Source organism: Bactrocera dorsalis, chromosome 1 (genome assembly GCF_023373825.1).
Source record: "Bactrocera dorsalis isolate Fly_Bdor chromosome 1, ASM2337382v1, whole genome shotgun sequence".
Classification (NCBI taxonomy): Eukaryota; Metazoa; Arthropoda; class Insecta; order Diptera; family Tephritidae; genus Bactrocera; species Bactrocera dorsalis.
This window is the reverse complement of record NC_064303.1, coordinates 20,935,050-20,950,951: the sequence shown is the minus strand read 5'-3', so window position 1 is coordinate 20,950,951 and position 15,902 is coordinate 20,935,050.

The window sequence follows — 15,902 nt, the reverse complement described above, 5'->3', positions numbered from 1 at the left end:
ATTTTCACAATGACAAATGGCGGAGTTTTAACATTCCGGTCATCGTGTGACTCGAACAGTTAGTCCTTCCACGAGTTCCAACCAACAGACAAGTAATAAACACATACTCGTACAATTATTCGTGGAAATCGTGGAAGTTGTTAGAGAGACGATATACAAGTATTTCTAGCCCTAATACAGTAATACAGTGGGCCGTTGGAATATGTTAGGAGCAGTTCAGAATTTAAACTTCTAAATCTCAGTAACTTCCTCAAACAAACTAAGTGGTTTAGGCTTCGAAAACAGTAACTGTAAAATTCAAAATCAACACGTTAAGCTGGTAGATCCTAATTTCCTCCTATTGAAAAATATACCTCTGTGTCGGGTAGAGTGTCGAAGTTCTAATCTTGATTCATTTGAAGGAAGCGGATGCTTAATTGACAAAATCACACATTTAAATGATAAACTTACATCGTGTGCTACGGACCTAACTTGCAGCGACTTTTTCCGTTCATAGATCCTATGAGATTGCTCGCTTAAGGCGGGAGCCTGCTTTAGAGGCTTCAAAAAATCAGTTTTTTCTAGGATTTTTTCGGAAGGGAAAGAAATAAGTGATTAAATCGAAAAATCTAGGTTTTATAGTTATATATTTGAACATCATTATTTTTTAAGCAAAAAAAAAAAATAATCGATTTTTTAAGCTTCTAAGCAGGATCCCCCCTTAAAAGAAATCACTGACTGAGAGCTATTCTGAAGCAAAAAAAATAATGTATTAGGTCTACAACTTTGCTGAATTAAGAAAATTCAAGCTCTGTCAGAAAATGTTTCAAATAAGAAAGTATAATTAAACACGCGATTCGAGAACAACTAAATCATGTGCTCTTCTCGCCAATAAGCGGTTAATTTGTCGAAACGATAACTGTCTTAGAAACTAATCCATTAAATTCAAGTTGTTGTATGAAATACTTTTTTATTTGTCATGATGTCTTTAGGCATAAATTATTGTCCCATATAAAATTGTTCAGATCGGACCCAGCATATAGCCGGAATACAAACTGTACGATCAAAATCAAGTTCTTGTATGGAAATCTCACTTTTTATTACTGTTGAAGGCAGTACTACAATCTCTAAAGTTAATCTCTGAACATATTTTCTAGATCGAAGCAATACAGCATTAAGCTGACATACAAACTGATCGATAAAAATCTGGATTAAGCAATTCTCACGACAGCCGGTTCTACGCACCGGAATTGACTCGGATTTTATCCGACCAAGGACTGTTTTTTCGGCGATCTAACCTCTTTTGGATCGGAAAGTGTTCATCTTTGTTAATCTGGATAAAGATCGTCATAGAAGACCTTTTCCCTTAATTTCTTAAACTTATGTTTACAAAAAAAGTAAAATTGTTCAGACACAATTCCAACAATAATTGAATTTTGGAGCAACCAATTCATTTATTTCACTTGATACCCATAGTGTAACTTTGTGAACTACAATACAAAGAAATGCTTCCAGCTGATGAATATTTAATAAACTTGTGTATATTATTGTATTGTGCAAATTTGTTCTCTATTTCCCCAAAACTCTCCGGCTGGAAATAAATCAAAAACATACGCTTAATATTCCAGTAAGTTACTAGAAATATTGATGTACAAGTATGTGATTATAATGAGAACTAGTGCTCAACGTCATCTCTCTGCACATGCACTCTAGCATACTCGTGTCCTGTTACTCAACACTGAGCGCTCCTGACAATACAACGTTTTTTCTCAAATTTTCTATTTACAAACACACACATACCTCTACCATACACCTGCTTTATTTAATATTCTTATTCAATGTAATTCTCATATTTGTAGCGGGCGGTGTTTTCACTAACTAATAACAAAAACTAACGGTCTAAGTTGGTGCGGTTTTTGTTAGGATTTTTGCAGTTGTGTGTTCACACAAAGTCGCAGGTGTTTTGATTTCATTGCTATTTCGCTTGTAACGATATTTTTTTGACGGATAGAAAAAAAAAATAATTACAACAATTATTTTGTATAGTATATGATTATTTTTTCATTCATAGTTTTTCAGTTAGGTGAGTTCTCTTTCTGCTATTACGTTTTTATAGGGCACGTAGTTTTATAGGTGACTTTTTCGTCATCACGATTTAATCGCCCATATTACCTTCAACTCTGCTCACATCCTTCCGGGATGGACCTGCATGTGTTTCGGTTGATAGGCTGATACTTCATGCTTTAATTTTATTGCTGGCGCTGGCAAGATGTGTTTTCGTAAAGCTAATTAAATTATGAACAATGCAAGTTTCCATTCTCACGCAACATTTCAATAATTCAAATTTTATTAATATACTCTACTGACATTGGATTTTAGGAAATTAAAACAAAAATGGGAGTCCTTGAAGCTACATAATTTTGACTTGTTTTAGGGTGCCTGCGAAGTGAACAAAGTTGATATTTTTAGGTACCTGTGAGTGGATATGAGATTAATTTCCGCGGGTACTTTGCTATTACAGGGTCCGGCACTGTAACCAATTAAAAAAGCCATAAATTCGGTTTGGGAAATTATTTTTATTTATTTCAAAATACAAAATGTGTGAAAATAATTATAAATTCAGGACCAATTTACTTTTGCTCGATATGACCACCTTTTGCCTTAACTATGGCCTATGGTCAAAACACGAATCACAACCTGCCCTAATGTGACTTGCCGGTATTTTGGCCCACTCACGGACAATGGCTTTCTTCAGCATCTCGAGACTGGTGTGTCTTTTACATCGGACCTTGCTCTCCAAAATGGCCCAGAGAGAATAATCCATTGGATTCGCATCTGGTGAATTCGAGAGCCATTGTATGGTCGTAATGAAGTTCGGAACGTTGTTTTTCAGCCATTCTTGGTTCACTCGCGCTTTGTGAGACGGTGCTGAGTTTTGTTGAAACCTCCATGGTTTGCGACTGAAATTTTCGTTTGCCCACGTTTTCAAAACAGCCTCCAGAATACTTTCCCGATAATATGTCGCATTCACTTTGACGCCAGGCTCGATGAAAACAATTGGAGAGCGGCCATCTGTGGTGACAGCGGCCCAAACCATTAGTTGTGGCGGGTGCTGCCTCCTAGTGGCGAACCGATGACTAAGATTCTCGTATGAACGGTCGGTCTAGTAAACTCTATCGTTTTGAGAGTTTACGAATTGTTCAATTGGAAAAATTTTTCTCGGCAGAAAACACAATGTTCGGAATTTGAGCGCTTTCGACCAAGCGAAGCAACTGCTTCGCTCTCTCAATTCTTACTTGTTGCTGCTTCGGTGTGAGATCATGAGCCTTTTGCAACTTGTAAGGCCTGACCTTGAGCTCATTCTTCAATATGCGTCGGATGCTTCAGTCGGATATTTTCAGTTCTTTAGCCATTTGATTGGCACTTCGTCGTGGATTTCGCTCAAGTCGCTTATTTACTTTCCCAACCATCTTACGTGACGTTGCAGACGTCTTATCTGGCAATACTATTAATCTATAAAAGGTCGTAACATAACCTACAAAAGACGCTGTGCATGATTAGCTTGGATATTGCATTCAACAGTTATAAATGTGTAAACATGGCGTTCACTAACGCCGAAATTCGCGTTATTTTTAGAGAAACGTTCCGTGAGATTAATGGTGTTTTGGGGAATGGTACTACGACACCATGGATAAGCCAGCCGGCGGAAGACCTGTGACGACGAATACCGAAATCATGGAAAACATCGAGTTACACCGGCATGTGACATCTCGTGACATCGCCAAGAAGATGGGAGTCAGTCAGCAAATCATTTGAACCCATCTGCAGAAGACTAGATACACAAAAAAGCTTTATGTTTGGCATCCGCATGATTTGACGCAAAAAAACATTTTGGGCCGAATCAACGCCTGCGATATCCTGCTGATATGGAACGAACTCAACCCAGTTTTGAAGCGGATGGTGACTGACGACGAAAAATGGATCACATACGACATTATCAAGCGAAAACAATCGTTGGCGAAGGCCGGTGATTCGTCCCAAACAGTGACCAAGCCGGGATTGACGGCCAGGAAGGTTAAGCTATAAGCTGCTCCCATAAGGCCAGACGCTTAATTCTACCATCTACTGCGAATAACTGGAACGCTTGAAGCAGGCAATCGACCAGAAGCGTCCAGTATTGACCAACAGGAAGGGTGTAGTGTTCCACCAGGACAACGCCAGTCCACACACTTCGTTAATGACTCGTTAGGATGGTAACCTTTTTTATTTGACAATATGTCTTCACGAAATTTGGCATGGATTATTTTCCAAGCCAAGTGAATCTCCGAAGGAATTGTTTAGATCGAACCATTATATTATTATTATCTTTCCTGCCATTGCCACAATTATTGGAAAGAATAGATAGATGTTAATTACGGGGCTCTGTATAAGGTGAGGCAATTAAAAATAAGGGACGCAGTAAATTTTTAAAGGCTTTTCTTATGGAGGCTAGCTTCAAAACAATCTAAAATTGATTTTGAATAAGTGTGAAATACATTTTACTCCGGAGCCCCGTTTAGGCTGAATTTAGAACGTTCGAAGAAATAAAGATGAAAATAATGCGATGTAATCGATAATCGATGTAATCAGGGTATACTTCCAACAAATTAGTTTGTTCTTTGAAACCATTAAATAGTATACGAGCTTTTCAGTTTGTCGGTTTCTTTCTTTTTCCTTTTCTCGTAATATGTAATAAAATAGTTATTTTAATGAGGATATCACTAGAAAAAATTGCTTGAATCACAGCAATTATCGCTTTTCGTATGTAAAAACAACAATAGTGTGGCAAACAAAAATTTTAGATCGGATGTGTATTTACTATTACATATTAACATTTGCGCGAACATACAATTATGAAGTGTGAAAATAAATTACGACTGATACCAAAGTATTCTTTGGAGTTGTACTAAATAAATATGTAATGTGTACAGAGGTCTGTGTAAGTATTCACAGCTGGTAATTGATTTGTAATTTAGTCCACTGGTTCAAAAAAGTAAAGCCAAGGACGGCAGCGTTGCCATAATGAAAGGTTACTCTGTAAGCTGTCCATAGAAGTAAAACACGTAATGATTGAGCAAAACACCGCCCTATACCACGTACAAACACAGGTAGTTTGCTATATGTGCTGGAAAGCCTTTGACCTGACGGAGAAACCGGCTCACGAACAAATCTCTATTCTCTCCTATCCTTTCCTATCCTCTTTCTATTTCCTCTTAACCGTACCAGTATAACCGTATGCCCCATTCAAGAAGAGGAAGTAACGTTATAAGACATCACGAAAATTCGGGAAATTGTGATGGGTTTCCGTAAAATGAAATTGAAAATAAACATGCTGCTGTGTTAAGCTACATATAAGAATGCAGAAATTACGTAGTTGAAAACACGAGACATATGTAGCTATAACCTGAACCAGCCCAGAACAAATTTAAATAAATTTAACTATATCCTCTAATGGTTGGATGTCAATTGTTATATCCAGGTGAGGATACCCTAAGTCGTGAATGGAAAAGAGATTTAGTAGGAAAGAGGATACTATATCAATATATACCGTCAGTCCAAAAGGGACCGCAGAGTAGGGACAGGGGTATAGCTTTAAATCTTTCTCTATCTGTCTAACAAGCTGTCATTTTCCAGGTAGAAGTCTTAGGCATAGAGAAGGCCTGGAGAGTTATATTGAATAACTAACTACGGGACCACTTTTCACAAGCCTCTTTTGAGTTCAACTTTACACTAACAAGGACGTTCGCCAAGGACAGGAACAGGTGGTAACCACTTTGCGCTATGTCCGTGCTATATGGAGGATGCGATGAAACCTCCCATCCGAGCTACCGTAGCTTCTGAGGAGTCATCAACGAAGTGTGTGGTCTGGCGTTGTCCTGATGGACCACTTCACCCTTCCTGTTGTCCAATTCTGGACGCTTCTGATCGATCGCCTGCTTCAAGCGGTTCAGTTGTTCGCAGTAGATGGTAGAATTAAGCGTCTGGCTATATGGGAGCAGCTCATAGTGGATGATTCCCTTCCACTCCCACCAAACACACAGCAAAACCTTTCTGGCCGTCAATCCTGGCTTGGCCACTGTTTGGGACGATTCACCGGCCTTCAACCACGACCACTTTCAATTGATATTGTCGTATGAGATCCATTTTTCATTGGCAGTCACCATCCGCTTCAAAAATAAGTCGAGTTCGTTCCGTTTCAGCAGCATATCGCAGGCGTTGATTCGCTCCAGAAGATTTTTTTGCGTCAAATCATGCGGCACCCAAACATCAAGCCTCCTGCAGATGGTTTAAAATAATTTGGTGACTAACTCCCATCTTTTGAGCGATGTCACGAAATGCCGCATGGCGGTTTAACTTGATGTCTTCCATGATTTCATCGTTATTCATCGTCACAGGTCTTCCGCCGGATGGCTTATCATGGTATCGTTTTCACCCGCTCTAAATCGTCGAAACCATTCCTCCACAGTTCGAAGTGATAGAGTACCATCCCACAAAACACCATTAATCTCACGAAACGTTTCTCCAGCGGATTTTCCTTTATCGAAGGAAATCTTTAATATAGCGCGAATTTCGGCGTTAATGAGTTCCTTGTTTACACGTCTATAACTGTTGAACGCAATATCCAAACTAATCATGCATAGCGTTGTTTTGTAGGTAATGTCAAGACCTTTCAAGGATGAAAAGTATTGCCAGATCCGAGCTCTGTAGCGCTTTATATATAGCCGTGAAGTTCAAAAGACAAAAAGGGTGGAAAGGAGATATTTGACAACTTAATAGGTCAGAACATATGAGAATATATAATTAAGGACTTGTTAAATAGGTGTAGAAAAAGTATATACTGACTTACAGCGTATATAATAGGGTATTGGCTATATGGAGGGCATGCATTAAAAATAGCAATGTCTTGTATAATATCTGCCGCAAATCCATAATCGAAGGGAATAAAGAAACGGGTTTGGATTTTCTCTGTGAATGTCCAGCTCCATCACAAACCCGACATAGAACACTTGGAATTCATCAGGTACCAAACCTTGTATGTCTATCCACAAAAATGGTTTGAACGAAACGAAATAGTAAGACTACATATAAAAGTCTTGACCTACCTACCTAGTTAATATCATTGTGGGTTCAACGCAATGTCTAAGTCATATCATTCATGAATTTTTACAAATAAAATTTTTTTCGCAAAACTTGGAGAACCTGTACAACAAATAAAACATACGAGTATGTGGAGATTTTATCGAAGAATAAATCAATAAGTAAGACAAAAATGTGCGCATATATTATTCTTCAATCGGATAAAAAATTTTCGAAAAAGTATTAATTAGTTCAAATAAGAGCCTTTCTTCGGAGAAATTTGCCACAAAACTCAAACGCTAATTCTAAATTTACTCAAATCAGTTTGGTTGAATGTGCATATGTTTATGTATTTGTCGCGTGTGACCTGTCCAGCTGTAAATAAACGAATACATATGTATGCATAAAGACCATATGTAAGTATTTCAAAAAAAATTGTAATTGGCCTCAAACCGCATAAATGTCGCTATGAAAGCCATTGACAGGACATTGGACGACATTGACACTCACCGACAATCAGTGCGTGCACAAATACCGCTGAAAGTGCTCGTATGCGACTGCTTCTGTGTGACGCATACCAGCAAAGTGTTCAAACTGGAAATAATTGATAGTTTTATTTTCCAGTTATCACGCAGACAGACACGCGCTCATATATGCGAGCATTTGTGCTGTCAATAGATGAGAACATACTTTGGTTTTCCATTTTCAAACTTGGCGCTCTTGGCGGGGTTGGGGGAACACACAATTGTTGCGTCCTTGAGTGGACGTGGTCACCCGCTACTTTTACTAACATCTATATATGTGATATTCGTTGGTATGTGTGTATGTATTCCAGTGTCAAAACATTAGAATGCATTGGCATTTGAGCACATGCGACAAACGGTACATAATTTAACGAACTTGTAAAGGTAAACACCCGAACAACCGGAATAACCCGAAAGTGGTCCTTGTGTTCTTTTCTTCGTGTTTCATAAGTTATTGCAACACTAGAAAGAGTAGAGAGAGAATAAGGCAAGTGTGTTCACACAGATATAGAAAAATAAATAAGAAAAAAACTGCAAATATTTGAAAAATCCTTAAAAGGACAATATATATATTTTGATAACGGTATACTTTTCATCAAAACATACGGGGTTTACATAATTTTTAGTCTTTGAGCTGATCAACATGTCAGCAAGTTCTGATACTGAACAATGGGCTACACAAGGCTTGAAATAAAATAGGTCGCAAGGGTACTACCAAATAAAATAATTTAGGGTAACTCTAAAAAGCACGAGATCTATTTGGAACGCTGCAACTATGAGCCTCGCATTTGCGGCAACTTAATTTATTTTAGCAATCTAATCAGCGAATAGTCTTCTCAAAGATTCGTCCAAATTCAGAAAATTAAAAAAAAAAAAACAAGAAAAAACATTAACTTCGGCTGCACCGAAGCTAATATACCTTTCAGAGGTGCATTTCTTTTAGTAACTATGTTTTCAGTTTGTATGAAAGCTATAGGCTATAGTAATCCGATCTGAACATTTTTTTCGAAGATTATATTATTACCTTATTATTACAGTAATCCATGTCAAATTTCGTGAATATATCTTGTCAAATGCAAAAGTTTTCCATACAAGCCCTTGATTCTGATCGTTCGATTTGTATGATAGTTATATGCGATAGTGAGCCGATCTGAACAATTTCTTTCGATATTACATTATTTCTATGAACTATAACTCATACCAAATTTCGTGAAGATATACATCTCGTTAAATGAGGAAGTTTTCCAAGCAAGCATTTGATTCCGATCATTCAGTTTGTATGGCAGCTATATGCTATAGTTCACCGATCTAAACAATTTCTTCCAATATTACATTGTTGCCTTAGAAAATAATCTATTCTAAATTTCGTGATTATATCTTGTCAAATGAAAAAGTTTTCCATACAAGAACTTGATAACGATTTCAAAACGATATCTTAAAAACTGAGTATATATACAGACGGACATGGCCAAATCGACTCCGCTCAACATACTGATCATTTTTATATATCTATATTTTATAGGGTCTCCGAAGATCGGGGCTAAACCAGGGAAATATTTAAGATGTAAAATGTATACCAGAATTTCTATTAGTTTTTAACCGTTCCGTTATATGGAGAGTGAGCGGGGTTATCCTCGGATTTCATCCATCATCACATTTCTGATAAGATTTGTACTCAGCAAATTTGGTTGTTACTTCAGTGGTTTAGGAGATACTTATTTACATTAAACTTGTTAGGGGGTCGGGCCACGCCCACTTTTTCAAAAAATTTTGCTCACTGGTGTCTCTTGCTAGTGCGATCCTCTATATCAAATTTGAGTTTTATATCTTAATTGAGTGTTTAATTAGGGCACATTATATGCTTTCGGTTAATGGAGAATTGTGAGCGTGGCAGTGGTCCGATTACGCCCATTTACGAACTCGTAACTTTTTCTGTACCACATACCAGGTTTCATCGAGATAATTAAATTTTTACTCTGCAATTCTGAGAAACTCTTTTTTTTCGGCCTTCCAACTGTACATATCGCTCATATGCTGCAAGACCGGCATAATTCAAAAAACGTGATTTTGGAGTTAATGCCGCAGAATTGTTCGTTATATCATACTTCATGTTGAGTGAAAAATTCATATGAATACCTCTTATATGCTCCGCTTGAGAAGAGGTGTAAGGTTGGAGTCACCGTGTAAGGTTGTAGTAAGTTGAAAACTTTAAACGCGTTTTCTGGCGAATCGATTTTTTTGACTTATGCCGGTCTTGCAGCAAATGAGCGATATATAACCTTCTAATTGCCCGCGAAAACCGAGTTGAAAAACTTTTTATTCTAGATTGGTACACCTTTTTTTATGTTCGTACAATTATTGTAAGTTTAAAAACTGTTTATTCACGAATCGGAATATTTGTCACTCGATTTTTACATTAGAAAGAAAGTCTTAAAATACAAACGAGTTTGCTTGAAATTTTCTGTTTCCTATGGAAACAAGACCACAGAATCTTTGAAAATGTTGCATAATTGTTTTGGGGAGTCTACTTTATCACGAACTCATGTATTTGAGTGGCACAAAGCATTCATTGAAGGTCATGAAATCATACATGGAAAACTTGCCATCATCCATCGATATCAGTTAATGACAATAATAATGTCAAAAGGAGGAAGGAAATGTTAAAGCAACAGTGCTTGAAAATCGTCGTGTCGGTATCAGAGAGACAGCAGATGATTGATTTCCAATTCTATCTTATAGACTCAATACTTTCTGATTAATCTTTGCGTGCCAAAAACCTGATTTTTTTTCAAGACGTCCAGTAGAGGTAGCAAAAGAGATCATTGTCACCGTTGCTGAGAACTCTACATTCATCAAATCTATCATCACTGGTGTCGAAACGCACGTTTCTGATTATGACGTCGGCACGGCCCAACAATCTAGCGAATGGTGCTCCAAAATGAACCCAAACCGAAAAAATTGAAAAGTCGCTGAAAACACAAAATGCCATCTCAGCTGAAGCGTATAACAAGTCTATGGCATATTCAATTAAAATATGCATGCTTGGCTCAGGAACCTATGCTGAAGATGATAAAAATATTTGTATTTGGGTGACCCCGTCCACTTTTAGGCGAAAACACATATCTCGAGATCCTTAAGACCGATTTGAAAAAAATTTGGTTGTGACATTCCTTTCACATTTGCTTATTACGGTGTGAAAATGGACGAAATCTAATTGTAACAGAATTTAAATTCCATATGCTTGTTTGCTTTCGAATTTAAATCAAAAAACAATTAATATAACGGTATAAAACTTTGCAGGAGTAAAGTACAGACTGTAGAGGAAGTTATTGGATCCCATTAGTTATGTAATGAAGCACGATTGAGCGGGAATATTAAGTGGTTAATACCCTTAGTTGTCTGGTGGCACTGCTTCACAAAACCCAACCCAAAATGGATTTGAAAAATACAGCGTTTAATACGACTTTTTTGAGTCTTAGATATGTTTATTTTAAAATTTTAATTATTATTATGAAATTCCAGTTTATTTCTGAACACACCTCGTCTAAAGTAACCTGGATCTTGTGGTAAATCTGGTAATTTCGTAACGATTGTGCTATATTAATTATCCACTTTAAATACCAGGACACTTATCTGAGTTTTCTGATCAAATCAGTAGCTATACGCACACCATTATGGTTGTCAGGTCTAGTAGAACGCAAACTACATACCCGTTCCCACGACAGTCGGGACTAGGTAACCGGAACCAACGTGGATCAAAACGGTCAAACGCTGTCATTCCTCCGAATTACTTCAGGATTTGATTTTTTGTGACTTCGGTCAGACTTAGCAGTGATGTTTGCTTCTCCGGTAAACAAAACTTGAGATCGTTTAGTTTAGAAAAATTTGGTTCATATTGAATATTGTGCGCATTGACAATTTTTGATCGCTTTCGTGTAAGAATTAAGATTTGCTAAAGTGTACCGAGCATAATTTGAAACATGTGACTTTATTTTGACACCTGATATGATTTATATACCTTTGTAAAAATACATAAATTTTTTATGAGATGGAAGTGATTTCTAAAGACATCGACAAATCCAAAGAATTCAAATCTGTAGACCACACTGCTTTGAATGTGTCTTTACGTATTTACGGAGGTAGAAATTCTATTTTTGGATATATTCAATGATGGAGCAGTATCAGTTAAAGTCAAAGTAGGAAGTACTACATTAAGAACGAATACATACTTGTGGAAATCAGATCTAAAATCGTTCACTACAAACTTGGTTAAAATCGTTAAGTTTGCACTCTTTGGTTTAAAATGCTTTTTAGATGTTTATAGTACCAATAGAGAAGAAAAAACTAACTAATTTCTTTTATTTAAACATTTCTCTTATTTTTATTTAATTCCATCAGAAGGAGCATTTATATCAGCGCATACCCCTTCAGAAGTCGTTTATCATACTGACTGCAAATACAATTTCACCATCGAAGAAAACTAAAACAATTTTGAGCATATCGTCTGGTATACGAGTATGTACGCGTATATATGGTATACTTTTATGCAATATGTGGTTGCGAGAAAATTCTGTCGACCGGCTGTAATGAGCGCTAACTTCCCAGGGGCATACATAAATGATAGTTATTGAAAGTTTAAACGTTTTATTATGAAGCTAGTTGATTTATAAGTATATCGTAAAAGCGGGGCAAATGGCTTACAAGTACCAAAAACTCATATGTACCTTCATAGGTACATACGCACCTGTACCATTGGTTTTGTATACATGAACCTTCTGTAGTCTTTCACAATTTGTGGTTGAACGTTATTTGAAAATTCCCACAAGCACCCACTGAATTGTTAATTTTATTGATTTTAAAGTTCTTTGTGTAACTTTGTTCAAGCGAATTCATGTTCTTATGTTTGTGAGTATACAGATCGGTATCATTACCAGTCTCATGACATTTATTTATCACCACTTAAATACTCTGCCACGCGACAAACCACACACACGTACATACTCTAGTAGACGCGAAGTGACTGATATGCACGGAGATACCCTTTAATTATATCGTTAGCATTCATAAGTGTAGCTCTTGATGACTAATTACGTTAATTACGATTAGCTGTAAGATTTATTGTAACGATTAACCGCAATATTTACATAATCGGTCTAATATATTGTAGTTCTCACCTGTTTATGTTGAAGTAGAGAGATACAAATATTTTGTATTTGATCTTGAGAGTTGTCCATTGAGATGGGAATACATAATAGTTGAAAAATCAAGCACTACAGTCCGAAACTTTATCGAATGATTAAAAAGAGAAGATTAAATTAATTTCTGATATTATTTTATAATTTTCCAGTTGAGAAACTGTAATCTCACAACTCTCTCAAATCAACTTTTATATCTTACTTCCATCATTTTTGGATTTTAAGTACAACCGATCTCCCAGTTCCTCGCTATAATATCCTAAACTAACCGAAAATATAAGTATACAGATGATTAAGGAGATAGTTTAACTTCATACTCAAATTTGGCAGGAGTGTCTGAAAGTTTATCAGCATATTTTTCACAAATTTCTTTATAATTGGTTGCTTTATGGCTACCTAGGGAATTCCCAACTATCAACATAAAGCTATTCCTGTATTTAATTTCCGGAATAGTCATAACCTTGATATAATCTGTATCTTTGGCTAATTGTCATATTTGATGGCCGTAAAATATTTTACCGATCAACGTTTCCATATTAAGCTTGAGAAATTTTTTACTCATATACATAAATAAAATAATATCTTTTCACGTCGAACACTTTGACAAATTGCTTTTTCTTTCCTTATTTGGTCACTTTGTAAATCACTGAAAACATTTTAAGAAAATAACTTCCATGTAGATGTATCACACTTCCATTGACTTCAACTCGTAGAATATACCGATTTTTGAGAATTTGGCGACTTCATTTTTTCTGAAGGCATGCAAAGTACTTAGGTAACACAAAGGAGGATTTTCAAACATTTTGTAAACTATATACATATACATATGTCTGAATATCTCACGTTTGAAGGATCTTCAAAACCTTCCATATTTTTTTAGTAAGGCGACTGAGAGAGAGGATCACGTGATATTTGTTTGCGAAAACCTCTGATAATGACTGTAAAACAAAAGCACATTCGTTTTCGAAAGAATATCATATGAACACTTTTAAACAACACAATTTGCTATGATATCCAGGGCAACAAAAGTTTTCTTTTGTAGAGCTGCGATATATGTAGATAAGACCTTATTAAGATTGTACATAAAGCTAGTATAAATGAACTCAAGGAAGAATGAAGAAGCTTATTATAAGAAATTGCAAAGAAACCTTAATCGTAACCCGGAGGTCTGCAGATCAAGAAAAATATTATAAAAATTGTCCCATAGAGTATTAATTCTTTTAGAGAAAATCTTAAATTCTTTTGAAAATTTTCTAGCCAATTGTCATATAAAGGAAACTGACGAAAGTGGAACTTGGGCAATATCCTAATACCTGAAGTTAATAGCGATTACGGTGTCAACATCTCTACTTTTCGGGGTTGATTAACTGAAGGCATTGCCACGCTCGCTCTCCATTTTTCATATTCATTCACATACTTTGACCATCCCGCCTATTTATCACTCCAACTTTCAAATATTATTGGTTTTGTTTTGTCCATTCGGGCGACATGACCTAGCCAGCTTAGCCGCTGTCTTTTAAATCGCTGAACTTTGTCAATGTCGTCCTATAGTATATCTCTTACAGCTCATCGTTGCATACAATGCAGTATTCGCAAAACCTTTCTCTCGAAAACTCGCAACGTCGACTCATCAGATGTAATCTGCCGCTGCACCATAACTTATGACTTATAGAGTTTAGCTTTTGTTTGTCAAAAGAGGACTTCACTTCCCAATTGCCTACTCTGGCCCAAAGTAACAACTGTTGGCAAGAGTTATTCTGCGTTGGAGTTCGGGGCTGACATTGTTTTTGGTGTTAATACTGGTTCCCAGATAGACGAAATTATCTACAACATCGAAGTTATGACTGTGAACAGTGACGTGGGAGCCAAGTCGCGAATGCGACAACTGTTTTTTTGATGACAGGAGATATTTCGTCTTGCCCTCGTTCACTGCCAGACCCATTTGTTTCGCTTCCTTATCTTTTCTGGAGGAAGCAGAACTAACGGCACAGATCTTGAGGCCAATGATATCGATGTCATCGGTGAACGCCAGCAGTTGGTCACTCTTGTAGAAGATAGTACCTTCCCTATTTAGTTCTGCAGCTCCAATTATTTTCTCAAAGAGCAGAGCAGATTGAAGAAATCGCACGAAAGGAAGTCGCCTTGTCTGAATGAAACCTCGTTTGTTATCGAAAGGCTCGGAGAGGTCCTTTCTGAACCTGATGGAGCTTTTAGTGTTGCGTAACGTTAGCTTACACAACCGTATCAATTTTGAATCCCAAGAAGATAATAATTTTGGTAAGAATTGTTTCAATGATTAGTACGCATGTGAAAAGAAGAAAGTATTATTTTTGGCAATAAGTTTTCATTAGGATCATTATACCCCAAAAATGTCTTTTTTTATAACTCATTTAAATATATAAGACGGCCCAAAGTCTGTTTTCAGTAATCAAATGTTAAGAGAAACATTTTGTTGGATATTTTGAGAAAAACTCAGAGTATGTATGAAAAAGCGTATGTGTAGTTAGAGAGATGTCTGCTGATTTTGAAGCGGGGACAGTACCGATCATTTTTTCTGTTCATCAACGGTGAGAACTGTGTACTGGTGAATAATGAATTTTTTCGGCTCTTCATTCGTTATACATTTAGCTGCAAGATAATTTCGGATATGACTACATTAACCTAACCTATATACATACACATCTTATATATATAAAAAAATGCGTTTTTTGCCTGTTCGCTATAGCTGGCTAAACCGTTGTGTGAAATGAAAAATGGCCTGAGCCACTTGGAAGGTATTCCAATGAGAATGGTTTGTAAAGCAAAAAAATCAGAAAATGTTTTCCAAAAAGTGATGTGATGTCACATCGCATGGCATGATATCACTTCCAATCAATGAAATGTCATGAAATTCTCACTGGATAATCAATAAAGATAGCAGATTCTAACGCATCAGTCGGCATATAGTTGGCGCCACTAGGGGGCGCTAGATTCAAAAAGTCCTGTTTACTTTGAAATGCACCTTGTATTTAATTAATTTATTTATAATACAAAATGTTTATGGTAAATATCCAATGTTTGCGAAAATGTAAAGTCTTAGTTTTTATAT